The sequence below is a fragment of the Athene cunicularia genome, assembly GCF_003259725.1.
Source record: "Athene cunicularia isolate RWA chromosome 5 unlocalized genomic scaffold, athCun1 chr5_part2, whole genome shotgun sequence".
NCBI lineage: Eukaryota > Metazoa > Chordata > Aves > Strigiformes > Strigidae > Athene > Athene cunicularia.
The window spans coordinates 12145200-12160224 of NW_020799102.1; positions in this window are offsets into that span (position 1 = coordinate 12145200).

Consider the following 15025-nt stretch of genomic DNA (forward strand, 5'->3'; position numbering starts at 1 on the left):
GGGGGGGGGGGGGGGGGAGAGGAGGAGAGTGAAAGAAAAAATTACTCCACCCCAAGTCTTCACTGTCAAAAGAGTATGATTTTTAGGGTCTGTAAAATCTAAGAAGGTGTCAGCATGAGAATATGTGCCAGATCTATTTTTGTTCTTCTACATGTTAGTAGTCTAAAGAAAGTGCTAAAATTGCATGTGCTTAGTCAAAATTTTAACTATAAATTATTCAGACCTGCTTTTGAGTTCCGATATCAAGTCACAGTGGGAATGGTTAGGAAAACCAGCGGGGCTAAGGTGGAAGGAAAAAAAGCATAAACTTCAGTGTTACACTCAGGAATTAGATGGTCTACGTGAGCTGCTTCTCACTGAGACACTAAAATAGGGAACTTGGAAATAGGGCCAGTAATGTTGAATTCCTTAGTTTAACAAGATTTTTTTGCTATTCAGCTTTAACAATATAAATATATACAGTAATTTTCAGTTGTAAACCTGACCTATACACCATTAGTGATAGACACATAAAGAATTTATCCTGTACCATGATAAGTTTTCCACATGCTGATGTTAATTAAAAGCAATACCTGCCTAAGGAACTTCGTAAGTGTTTTGGAATCGTATCTGAAAGAATATCTGCAATATCACAGTATTGCTGATAATACGGGAACTGGTCATATACTGAACACGTCGAACATTCTGTAGGAATAGTTTTATGAAATTATAAAAAAATGTATATCTGATGGCTAATTCCTCACAAACTGCAAAAAGTAGTAACAAAAGACAGTAATAGCTTCTGTATAGATGTTTTGTATTTATTTTAAATATTTTTCAAGATGATGGTAACAACAGTTTCTGTCTTTATTCTATAAACTATTCTAAAGAGCCAAGAAAATATTCAACTTTACAACTTCTTATATTTTTTTTCTTTTCCCCTTTGCCAGAAAAGTTTCACTTTTTTTTCCTTATTTTATGGAGAAAAACTTGCTACAAAATGAGCAGGCTGATAGTTAACTCAACCTCAAAATAACAATACTGTCCTGAAGACAGTAGATGCCATTACCTATAAAATAATTTTCAACAGAAGTTTGCCAGATTTTTATTTCCATAAAGGAAATTGTACAGTATATTAAAGTTCCTATGAAAGCTGCCTTACAGAGTCTCAGATGCTCCCTATCACATTGCATCATTACATATATTTTGTTAACCAGTGAAGTTTAAAAGTAATTATATTTTAAACATGCTTGCAAAATTTTCTAAGTGTATAAATAGTACTTGGTGTCCTTTTGCCCTGTGCTCTATTCAAATAAACAAGCCACTGTGTTAATAATCTTGGCTCCGACAACAGTGAAAGCTATTTAATATTCTTTTCATGTGGAAGCTGTTGTCTGATCATTAATCATGTTTAGTTGCACCTGCAATTATATTTTCATATATTTAATATGCCAATTTTATTGCAGTGACTGTTCTCAGGAGGTTTATAATAGTGATTAAAGCAATGTTAATTGTTGCATTCATTTTAGGATTGCTTCAATGTCAACGTGACCAAAGGTGATGTTGGGAAATGTCAAAGTTTACACAAGTGTAGAAAGTTTTGATTGGAATTTGCAAACCTTTTTAAAACTTTAATTTCCAGAAGTCAAAATCCATTTCTCTGCAGACCCGGAAAAATAACCTTTCATTGATATCTATTGTTTTTTATGCCAGTGTAAAGAATTTCCAAAGCTTCACACATGGTACAGGTACCTCTTGCTTATAGATGAGCACATATGTCCAAGGACATTATCTATCCTTGCTGTTACCTTGACATCCTCTCTATTTCCTCAGAAGTCTATTATCTTCTCCTCTTGCAAGCTTCTTTACAAAGAGCTGATAACATCTTAGTGTAGTGAGCGGCTGATATAGTAAAATAATTGATTGCATTTATAACACAGGCATTTAGTCATGCTGAAAAAAAAGATTGAGGGGAGAGTCTGATGGGAGAAGGTATTAGCTTTACAGTGTATGTTGACTTTTTCTAAGCACAGCAGGGACTCAGGGGATTTTTTGTTCTTTACTGATGAGGTCTCAAATTTTTTGCCAGCAGTATAAGTCAGCACACTTATTTTTAAAGGAAGAACCATGCAGTCAGTCTAGTTGCTACACTACATAACGGATCTTTCACAAGTGACATTTAAAAATGAAAACCAATATTCATGAACACTCTTGTTTCAAGCAGGCTGTGCAGAAGCAGTGTTCTATAGCATTTTATAATACGGTGCAATATAGATGTGTCAGTCCGCTGAGGACCTCTCAGTGCAATTTGTCCTACTCCGAAACTCAGGTACTTGATGCTTGGACTTCCGTAGTGACAGTTTGAATTCGATTTCAGCTTCTAACAGAGAACCATTCTACTGTAATATGATGGTCACAAAGGCTTACTTAGTTCCTAAAAATCCACTATCCATTACTTCAGATAAGGGCTTGTTTGGAAGTTGTGACTAGAATAGGTCAATACAGGAGTAACAACAGATTAATGTACTTTCAGACTGGGTGATTAAAATGGAAAGTGCAGAGGATGATCTCCCACGTTATTTGTAACTCTGTGCCTTCTGAGCTGAGAAAAGTGAAAGGCTTGAAAGAAATGAATTTGTTGGATGAGTAGCACAGACAGCTTTATTGGTAGCGCACAATGTAATAATGGATAATTCTTAACAAAAGCTGTACATAAAATGAAATTAACTATCCTATTCTTCTACTTAGGGAGCCTGATGAGGACATTTCAGTGATCCTGATTTAGTTTCTCTTTGTTTAGGTTCTTCAAGGCACCGTTTGCCTGTTTAATTGACAAACTTCACTCAATTTATGTCTATATAAGAATAGCATTTATTGAATTAGTTATACTTAAATGTCTTTCCCTGAAGGGGACTAAACTGCAACTAATTCTTCACTTCTGTTAGCTTTTTCCATTAGACTAGCAAGTGCCTGTGTCCAGCAAATTACTGTCTTCTGGAGTTATGATGGCAATGTGTCTAAAATTCTAGCATGGCAAGGTTTTGGTACTGGAGGACTACAGGGCTAGAAGCTTCCCCTATGTCCAACACAGCCAGTGCCAGCTGGCTCTAACATATTTAAGAAGGGAAAAAAAAACCTGCTGTGCATCAGCAGCCAGGAGAGAGGAGTGAGAATATGTGAGAGAAGCAGCCCTGCAGACACCCAGGACAGTGAAGAAGGGGAAGAGGTGCTCCAGGCACCGGAGCAGAGACTCCCCTGCAGCCCGTGATGAAGCCCGTGGCGAGGCAGCTGTGCCCTGCACCCAGGGAGGCCCACGGGGGAGCAGATGCCCACCTGCAGCCCAGGGAGGATCCCACGCTGGAGCAGGCGGGTGTCCGAAGGAGGCTGTGACCCCGTGGGAATCCCACGCTGGAGCAGGCTCCTCACAGGAGCTGTGGCCCCGTGGAGAGAGGAGCCCACTTGTGACCCCACAGGGGACCCACGCTGGGGCAGCCTGTGCCTGAAAGATGGAACCTCTGGAAGGGACCCACGCTGGGGCAGTTTGTGAGGAACTGCAGCCCGTGGGGAGGAATCACATGGGAGAAGTTCACGGAGGACTGTCTCCCATGGGAGGGACCCCATGCTGGAGCAGGGGAAGAGTGTGAGGAGGAAAGAGTGGCAGAGAAATGACCTAAACTCCCATTCCCTGTGACCATGCACTGCTAAGGGGGAGGAGGTATTCACTCTGGGGGAGTGAATTTAAGTCTGGGACAAGAGAGGGGTGGAGGGAAGGTGTTTTAAGATTTGTTTTTATTACTCCTTACCCTACTCTGACTTTCTGACAATGAATCAATTTCCAGGAGCTGAGTCTGTTTAGCCCATGACAGTACTTGGTGAGTGATCTTCTTGTCCTATCTCAACCCACAAGCCTTTCATTATATTTTCTCTCCCCTGTCCAGCTGAGGAAGGGGAGTGATAGAGCAGTTTGGTGGGCACCTGAATCCAGCCAAAGTCAACCTCCCACAATGAAAAATAATACTGAATTTTATCTTTTAAATAATTTTGATGCATATTGGTTAGACAACATAATTTTGTTGGTAGGTTACCTGATGTAGATGTTTTGCTCAGGCAGTTGGGACAGAAAAAAATCAACTAAATAGGTGTGCATGATCTGGCTGACTGAAAAGACGGTGGACTTTAATCTTTCACCCTGATGATTCCCCTTAGATAACTGTATTAGCCAACTATTTTGTCTGTCTTGTAGATAAAGACTAAAAGTAGAATGGGACAAGTTGGAAGAATGATAGCTGGGTATAGATATGGTCATGGTGGTTCAATGGTGATTTGCTGTCTGAATATGCAGCCTCTCCTTCTTTATATAATTCCACACTGAACATGTTAAACTTATTCAGGATTTATGTGACAAGGGAGTGGATAGCTTTGGCCAAACTACTGTTTGAAAGGTAGGATAGAGGTTTGCCTGTACCTTACAAGGTACAGACAAAAAAAAACCCAACCCTAAAATCAAATAAACAAAAAACCCTCTTCAAAATAGTACAGATTCTGGTAATAATGTAAGGGCTGGTACAGCTGCAAATTCAATACTAACATAGGTTTTCACATCATTTTGAGAAAAACATCTCCAGTGTTTGTTATCCTCATAAGGCTCTCCACAGAATTCACTGAGTTCCACAAGTAAGGAATATGCTAATCTTTCCTTCTTACCAAAGTCAGTTTTGAAAATTTTAATGGACTTTTGACATCTTTATGGTTCTTTAATTAACAGCAGTTTGTTTCACGTACATTAATTATATTTAATGCCACACAGTTGCATCCTGACAGAGTTGTGTCTGACACAAGAAATGTGACAGAGATCATTCTGAAAGTGAAACTACTCTAATCTTTAAAGTACTGAGGAGTAAACTGAGTACTGAGTATTGTAAACTAAGGACAGAAGAAAACAGGTATATTTTATACTGGGCATATGAATGTGGCCCTTCCCCTACAGGCTCAGTGCAAACATGGTTTGAATTTAGGTTATGAAATAAAATGTTTCTGCTGGAGATGTAGTTCTGCTCCTCAGTTATCTCTTGTCTAAACTTCAGAACAGACCTTGACAGCTGACACAGAAGTATTTCTATCTCTAAAATACTGATGATTTAATACACACGATGTATACACAATGTAATTTGAACCTTTTGCTTTGTCAAAACTTAACTGATTGACAATTTTCTGTATACATTCAGACATATTTCTTCCATACAAACTCACAAACTGAAGCCAGAAATTAATTCTGCCTGAGAAATGCTCAAACTGGATATAATATATAGTACAACTTTATTCAAAACCCATGCTGGTATCAAGCAATTATTATAGAAATCTTAAGGAAGGAGAGTCCTGTGGTAGTTTGGGTTTGTCTCAAACACAAACAAGTCTTTTTTTTCTAGTCCTGGAAAATTCAGTCCTCTGCTGTTTAAACTCTTGTATAAACTCATGATATCAGAGCGCATTCTTAGACTGAGTAGAAATTCACTAATCATAAATAGAATAAATATCTTCTGGAAACTACAACACAACAACAATAAGCTCATATACTCAGTCTACCTTAACCTAAGGCTTAGAATATTTTGGACTGCACTGGAACGTAGTATGAAAAGAGGAAAAGTAATAAAAGTCTAACTTTTTTTAGAATACATTAGTTGTTTTAAAATGTAGTGTCTTGACCTCTTTCTTTAGTTTGCTGATCCTACTTTCTTTTTCTGATGCAAATTTCTTGTCTTCACAACAGAAAGTATCATAAATTAAAAGCTGTGGCATCTGAGCAATCAATCTATCTAATCCAGCGATTTAACAGTTAAGGATATTAACTGTGTTTAGCAAGAAAACTAATGTTATTCTTGTTGATTTTCTCACTGTTAAAAGACTGGGCTGGGGGGGGCTGTACAAGTGAGTGAGACTACTTAATTGTGGTTTCTGCCACCCTCCTGAAGAATGACAAATATACAGTTGTCTTCATGGGTGCTTTTAGGAGAGAAATTTATCTCATTTGCAAGCTCTCTGAGGATTCTGATGCAATGACAATCAGCTGTCACTGTCAAACTTAGCCTTTAAGAAGAGATAGAATCTACAGCTGGCTTTAGCTCTGCTTCATTTAATATGAAATTTGTGATGGTGGAGGCTGGTGGAGAGGATTATATTTCATTTTGATGAGCTACTTTAGATTCCTGAACTTCATATTGAAATAGAACTTTTTATTTGAACTTCTCAGGAAGCAGAAATTCTAATATTTTGATAATATTATGTATAAATACTTGATCTTAAATCAGTGTATACTAGTAGACGGGGGCATGCTACATGTAGAAGATTCTCTGGTCTGCTTGTTAGCTTGCTTAGGGAATAAATGATTTCCAGTCCTGGGACTTTGAAGTGAATATAGCTAGAACTCCTGGGAAAAGATTATTAAGTATAGACAGTTTTCATCTGTCCTTTGGAGTTGTTTGACTGCCTAACTGGAGGTAGGTTTAAAACACCTTCAACACTTCAGTAGTTCCTTGAGAAAATTGTAGAAGACATGAAATTTGTAGAGATGTTAATTAATTTGGATGACCTGATTACATTTGAAAAACACAAGAAATTAAAGAAAGACTTCTGAAAACTTCAGGCTGGCTAGAGCCCTGCAGATTAAAGTTATCAAGTGATAAATGTGTGCTTTACAGGACATATGGTTCTGTGCAGTATGCAGGAGATGTAAATGCATTTTCTGATAAAATAGAACAACTTCCAACATAATATGGTTTTCAGAATTAAATATCCTGTAGGTCTTTAATAGTGTTATTTCTTTGAAAAGCTTATGTAATTTAAGTGAATATCAACCCAGTAAGTGGTAAAGAAAATGGAAGGTAACTGGAAGAGAAAATAAAATCATAAACAGAGAATTGTCACTCACATAAGAACTATGACAAGGCCATGTATTAAATTATTAGTTGTTTATATCAGTCATTGTCTGCCTCTTTGTTGTTGTCTTCTGTGTTTTTTCTTGCTGCAGAACCTTCTATGATATAAAATCTCTTATCAGCATTATATTTTATCACTAAGTTCCCTTGCCATGTCTCATTTCTAAGTTCTCCCAAGAAGATATTCAAAGACATGAAGAATCCCATTTCACTTCTGGCTGGAAATTAGATTTTGGTAAGAAATTCAGTGTTCTTGTTCCTCGTGACAGTTTATCGTCTTCTGGAAATCAATTTGCCCATCTTCCCAGGTATGTCACAAACATATGCAAACGTGAACAAATTGCTACTGACAGAGGACATACAGAAGTCATTTTGTTGGTATATGTGCCTGTTGGGTTTATAAAGCAAGTATTTTAATGGGCAATACATTTGTTTGCAAAGCTGTTAAGAAAAACCAGCAGAAATGCAACATATTGTCACTGTTCAGCTGATCTCTATTGTGTTCATTTTAACAAAGAACAGGCAACTCATGCTCAAACTCCCCCCTCACACACACACACACCCCTGATCTTTGTAACTGTGGCTATATGTGCAAAGAATTTTAGCCTACTCAGGAAACTTTTGTTTCTAATAAGAATGACACGCAACCTAGTATATCTATAGCTATTCTTCATAAGAACTTCTGGTCTCTGCTTGAATAAGGGTTAATTAGTATAAAGGGAAAGCTGTGTTTTGGGATTTTTGACTTTTTGCACAATAAAGTACTTTAACATGCACTTATTTCAAATCAAACACCTCAGTAAAAGTCTGCATGCTGCCAAATGTGTTTCTTTCCTTTATTTTTCCTTAGCAATGACAATGAGTGTTAATTGTTCCTAATTTGAGTTTTGATGGGTTCTTACCTAATTAGCACTCAAAGAGTTTTTACAAACTTAAAAAAATGTTCTGACGAAGAGGAAGAAGACTCATTACCATTTTTACATATCAGCGTGAAAGCTTTCTAATGACAAAAAGAAAATACATTTTCATATTCTTGCCTGACCTATCAAGCACTGTGATTTTCTAATCTCATTTCTGTTAGAAGGTTCAGTCTTGGAATCTGAGACATGCTTATGTAAGATATGTGCTGCTCTGACCACTAATTGATCTTTATAATTATAGCATCTTCCAACAATAATCATGATCATAAACTGGGTAATAGCAGTTAAAAGGAAAGAAGTACCTTCATCTACACTGCAGATTAAAATCCCCTCACTTGATGGAAGTTGGTGAAAGAGAAATATCAATTTACAATAATGGACTTGTACTTGTGAGGACTTAAGTATAAGTTAATCACATTTTTTTTTTCTTGTTCTCTAGCTTTTTCTGGAAAACATTAATGCTTTGTTATGACAAATCAGATGGAGGAACTATTTTAAATTGAACCCTTGATATATACTACATGACAGTATTACTTTTCTTTCTGGAGAGAACATGACTAATTGGTTTGATATATCAGAAAAAATACAGTAAGTACTAATGGTCATTCACAGATCCATTTAAAATGGCAAATCCTTTTTATGCCAACTACTGTGTGAGCCTATACTACATCAGACCTGCTTAAGTAATTCTTTTTTTTTTTTTTTTTTTTTTTTTATGCAGGTGTTCCTGTGTATCTCTGACAGATGGATCTCTGTCTCCATCTGTCTACATCATGGTTAGTCATTTTCATGTTTGCAAACATGTAATATATTTGACCAGATCAGAATTTATTCCTTACCTTATAAATATAATTAAGGTAGATTTTAGCAATTTAAGGCTTGCTACACATTACAGCTGAAGTCAATACTTGGAAAATTATATAGCTTTATCTATAATAACATAGTTAAGAAAGTGTGAAAACTTTCTATTGTTAGACAAAGATTAGGTATGGTGAAGGATTTGATAAAATGTTTTATGTTGCTGTAATTATTCTTGTTTGAGTAGAAAAATTAAGCATATTTAGACATCTAACTGAGGCTGATATAGGTCATAGAGCAATTAGTCAATATAACCTGTTTAAATGTATAAATCCCTATTGAATTCATAAGGAAATGCAAATTTGTGTGTATATATATATATATATATATATATATATATGTATGTTACTGTGATATTTCCTTTGATTTCTGCGGCCCTTGACTAATAATTATATGGCTGAAAATTTCTTTATAGACCAGGATTAATCCTCCAAATTGTAAATACTACTTAAATTGGAACCACAATTTAGGATGAATTATGACTTCTGCAAAAAGCACTTGATCCTCTCTTGTCCTGCATTTTGTGTTATTCTCTATATAAAGCTGCTAGAAAATGCTGGTAGTCTTCTTTCTAACTCATGTCAAAAGTAGCCAAAAGTTTTGGCATGAGTTGTAACATTTATGGTTGCTCACCGAGTTTTAAATGATATTAAAGTGGTGCCAAGCACTAACACTATGCCCAAGAAAGTGAGAAGATAGGAGAGAATTGTGTAAACAGTAAAATAACCTTTCAGATATCCCAGTGGCTGCTCAGGGAAGAGAATTTAGCCCTTCAGCACAGTGCACAAAACCAAAAACTCCACACTATTATGATTTTGCAGATATTATCAAGCTTTGCTAAGATAAGTTACCATGTAGCCTTCAGGCTTAATATTGTACAATGAGACATACAGTTTGGAAATAAATTGGCAAGCAGTTGCACTTTTAAGGTTGTTTGGAAGTTATGAAGTCCTTTCACTTGTGGTCAACTACACAACCACAAATTTAGAGTGTTTAACCCCCATTGAGTGAAATTATAATGCAGAACACCATAATGCAAAACATTATTAGAAAAAAATCTTTTTGTCAAATAGCATACAGAAGTGAATGCTTCTCTGATTTTTAAACTCTAGTGTTTTATGTTGCCTTTTGTCTGTTGGGCAGGGTTAGTATCTGAGATAGGAAGGGGTTTTTGTGCTAATGGTTGATTCTTAAAAAATATTATCATATAACTGAATACAGTTTGACAACAAATTTTGAAGGAAAGTTAGTTTAAGCATTTGCTCTTTCTTCCAGTTTCAAAAGATACTTCTAACTGAGCTACATCTTTATAAATATTCACAAAATATAACAACCTAATAATAGTCTAAGATACTTAGGCCTTTTATTTCTCAGTGACAAGTGGTCAGTTGTGATAGCCCAGCTGATGTCCAGTAACTTACTTTGTCACAATAATTTACAGTTTGTACTCATACAAGCTGCCCTCACTCATTATTTTAAAGAACCACAGTATGGTATGAAAGAACAAATAACTTTTAAGTGAAGATGCAATTTTTAGAAAATTCCATGTTTCATGTTTTTTCTGAGGGCAACTGTTTAAATGCTGCAAGCATTTCTTTGTGAAAAAGTAAAAAGAGATCTACGTTGAGAAAATAAAAATGTATTTCAGTGAACCTTAAGTAGATGGGTCTTACTGTGTTTTCTCCTTCACACTGTGCCACTTTGGTTTTGTTCCTTATCTATGGCATCTGTTACACTTAGGTGTATTAACTTTCACATGCTGAGGAGTGATACAAACAATAAGGGGAGGATCTTCATGAAAGTAATGTTTTTGATACCTCAGTCACTGAAGACTACAATGTGTTGTTCTTGGACAAAGACAATACATCTTAATCCCAGGCAGCCTGCCTTTTATTTCAGCACTTTATCCTATTTTGGAATCTAGTTTGGAAAATGATTGCTTTTCAAAAGACATATAAGACAAATGTCAGCAATTCTACTATAACAACAGTTAACATGTGTCCCTAATTAATTCTAAAACTGATAATCAGCTACGAGTGTATTGTGAAATCAGATGGTCTGAGATATCCAGGATATCTGGCAGTGATTTCATTATAAATCCTGTGTTGCATCCAGGTCTGCTCATAGTCATGCAGTATATGTTCTAACTGAAGATGAACTAAACGACTAAAGAAACAGGCTTTGTGTCTTTTAATGTGGTGTCTTTGTTCCAGAGAAGTAAAATCTTTGCAGTGAACAGGGCAAGATATTTTTGAGGATGATGTAGAATCTCAGGCATGCTGATGTGAAACACCCTGTTGATATAACAAAGATGTGAAACATGGTAGCACATGTCCTGGGATTTTTTATGTCAAACTACTATATAGTTCATGAATTTAAACTGAGAAGCACAAGTTTTAGTATCTTTAGTAAATGGCAACCACTGTAACTTTAATAACTTATTCTTCACAAGCATAGCCAATCCCTTCTTAATATTTATTCAGTTTATGACACTTCTGATTTTCTGTAGTGATCAGTCATATAGTGTATATATATTATATGGAATACTTAAATCTCATTACTTTGTGTTTCTTGGAAACCTGTTACTCTTGTCTTCTGAGACAGCAAGACAGAATCTGACTATAACTTCTGTGAACAGTTCTTGACCTTTCTTACAGTTTGTCCGTTATACAAAAAATATTTTATTGCTTTCATTCTCATAAGAAAGATTTTTCACATTCCAGTTTTCTTCATATTGTCCTCCAACATCCCTAAATTTGTTATATCCTTTTGAGATTTGAGATAGCCAGCTTGGCGCAAAGCCTAGGTGATGCTGTGGTATTGGATTACACACCAGTGTGACAGCATTTTGTTCGTTAGTCTTTACCCTTTTTTTTGCACTGAATAACCAAAATGGAGACAAGGATCTTTTCTTGCCTAATTCTATAACCTAGCTCTATATTGTATGGAAATAAGGTATTAAGTTATCCCTACCTATGATATGTATTACTTAACAGTTTTCAGAACTGAACTTTGTAATCTTTATATCCTAGAGAAACACAACTTATTCAGTTCAGAAGCTAAAAACAGAGACGAAAACTTGCACTAATTTCTGTCGATGAGTTCTCAACAGAAACAAAGATTGTTAGTTGGAGAGCATGTATCAGTGATGAGAAGTAACCATTGCTCTCCATTCAAAATGCAATTATTTCTATTTTGTCAATGTGCAATTCAACTGTCCAAAAATTTATCTTGTGCACAGTATCCTGCTGGTCTATTTTGTCTTTTGAGTAGAAAAGCAGGTTTGGCATCAGTACTTCTGCATGGAAAACACCCATCAAAAAGATGTTATACACTGTAGATGGTACTGCCTATTTACACTTACTGACTGAATAATAGGGCATCTGCCTCCTTTTCTGTGCAGCCAAGATTATTTGCTGTAGGTGTAATCTGTGCCTGGAGTATGTGAATTACAGAATATTAATGAAACCAGAAACTGTGTATATTTGCTACATTTTCAGGAGCTATTATGCTGAATTCAGTGATAGCGTTGGCAACGTTGCAACTGGCTGTTTTGGTGTACTGCAGTAAATCTTGAAAACAAATACATTCTGTTCTGATTAAGATATAAAGCGAAAGACATTTTGTTCCAAAGTAATCCCAAACAAGACTGAATCTTTATTCTAGTTTAGCAAAAAGAGAGGTGGAACTATAGCTGATTAAGCATTTAAAACTATTTCCTATGTTATACGCTAATTTTAAAATCTGATGTAATGTATACTCTGTAAATTCAGGATATGGCTACTGTGGGTTTATTCTGATATAGGTGAGATTTCTTCAGTCTGATTCTTGAATTCCTCAACCAGTAATCAGGTTTTTTCTCTGAAAAAGAAATATTGAAAATCAGATGCTTAGAAACTGATTGCTGAGTGTGAGGCTAAGAATATTCAGACATAATATTAATTAATACTAAAAGGTACTGCTTAGCTAACTCGAATCAGATATGCAGCCTGTGCACATTAGTGTAACTCCAACAGCTGATGTAAGATAATCCTCCAGTATGGTTTGCAGTGATCATCCTGAAAATTATATGCATGAATCTTAAACGGTATTAATCATAGTAGCTGCAAACCTTCCTAATAAGTGGTAGGCCTCCTCTTCAGGCTACGCTTGTGTACGACTGAAAGGTAGTGCTGCCTAGCAACACGGAACATTAATAACTATGCTACACTCCTTTGAGTTGTTGTCCTAAACTGAACAAGAATATGCTAGTAGTGTGGGATAAATTAAATTTACTGTGGTTTAGAGCAGTTATATAACTAAAAATGTAGCTGTGTTTAATAGTTTTGAGTTTATGGGTAAGGTCTTTCTTCATGTGGTTTATTAGAAGCAAAGATCTTTACTGACAGTTATTTTGGAGAGCAAATGAATAAAAACAGATGAAGTAAATCTACCATAAAAATAAAACATAAATGTATCTACTGTTGAACAAATACATTATATTACTATTACTTCTACAGTTCAATTAACTTTAATTAGTTTATTATTTACACAAAATTACCCATTTGCACCTGATGGTTCACATCATTTGAACATTAGCCATTATTAATATTCTCAGTCAGAGAAACATTAGAATAGAAACCTAAATATTCAAGAAGGTACAAGTTATTAGACAAGTGATATTTCAGTTGTCAATGGCATTGCATAATGCTAAGAAAAGGCAAAGGCTGATATTTTTAAATTGTGCACTAGAAACTTGGCACCTCTGTCAAAATGAGCAAATGCTTAATACTTAGTGAAATGGCAGGAGTGTAGGTGTCTACAGTTTCTTGAGTACATGGGCCTTAAACACTGTATTTAAAGAAAAGCACCCAGGTTATTTCTAGACTGATATTAATTCTACACCAGGCAAAATATAAGGAAAACACAGATGTTGAATGTATAATGTAAAAAAAAACCCTAGAGTTGGGAGCAGGTTGGAGTGCAGTTTGGAATTCACAATAACTGAGGTGCTTGAAATCTTTTATTTTCTAAATGAATGTTTTAACTGCAGAATTGTCCCATATGAGGATAACTGTCCTTCTAAGAGGCCTGATCGCTGACATAAGTGTAAATATTCTGTTTTAAAAAGGATGGTATTAAAAGATAAAAATTTGGACATAAAACTTAAGTCACAGGAATCTTTTCTGTCTCCTTCAAGAGCTCTTTTGTTTGATACGGTTAGTTTGTTGCTATAATAAAAATCCTCTTTGTTATAGTCAGTGACAAGAATTCTTCTTTATTATCTCAAAACAATATTTTAGGAATCATATCTATGACTGAATTTTTCAACAAATCATTAACCCCAAGGGATGATTGCTTGATTGCTCATCAAAAGACTTACTTCTGTATCTTTACCTGCCGTAGGTGTGACAGTGCTCCTCATTCTTGAGACTGTGGCGCTTCCAGAGCAGAACGGCAGCAGCACAGTGGATATTTAGAGCAGTACTTGAGGAGTTCAGGCATCCGTTTCCAGGACGAGTCACCATCTGAGCAAGCAGTTATCAAGATCTAAAATCTTGACAAGTCCTTATGTAGCAGTAGCTAAGAACAAAATGACATGCGAAAAAGAGGTATCTGATTACTCAGAAGAATTAAAGAAGAAACACTGTAACAGTTCTCATGCTTTCAAAACTGAAATGGTCTACAAAAGCAGAAAGGGAGTGTTTCCTTTCTCAGTGTTTCTCCATGCAACAACTGGCTTTTCAATGAAAACCAGCTTAATTAGTATATTTCCTCATATTTGGTAGGTACCATATTCTATGTTGTTAGTATAATCATTGTAAATTCACCATATTAAGTGAATTTGAATTAAATGAATAACATATGGAGTTAAATCCAGCTGGCGGCTGGTCACGAGTGGTGTCCCCCAGGGCTGGGTGTTGGGGCCACTCCTGTTCAACATCTGTATTGATGATCTGGACGAGGGGATCGAGTGCACCCTCAGTCAGTTTGCAGGTGACACCCAGCTGGGTGGGAGTGTTGATCTGCTCGAGGGTAGGGAGGCTCTGCAGAGAGACCTGGACAGGCTGGAGCCATGGGCTGAGCCCAACTGGAGGAGTTTCCATAAGGCCAAATGCCGGGGGCTGCCCTTGGGCCACAACAACCCCCAGCAGCGCTACAGGCCTAGGGAGGAGTGGCTGGAGAGCTGCCAGTCAGAGAGGGACCTGGGGGGTGATTGACAGGCGGCTGAACAGGAGCCAGCAGTGTGCCCAGGGGGACAAGAAGGCCAATGGCATCCTGGCTTGTGTCAGCAGTAGCGTGGCCAGCAGGGACAGGGAAGGGATCTGAGCCCTGTGCTCGGCACTGGTGAGGCCG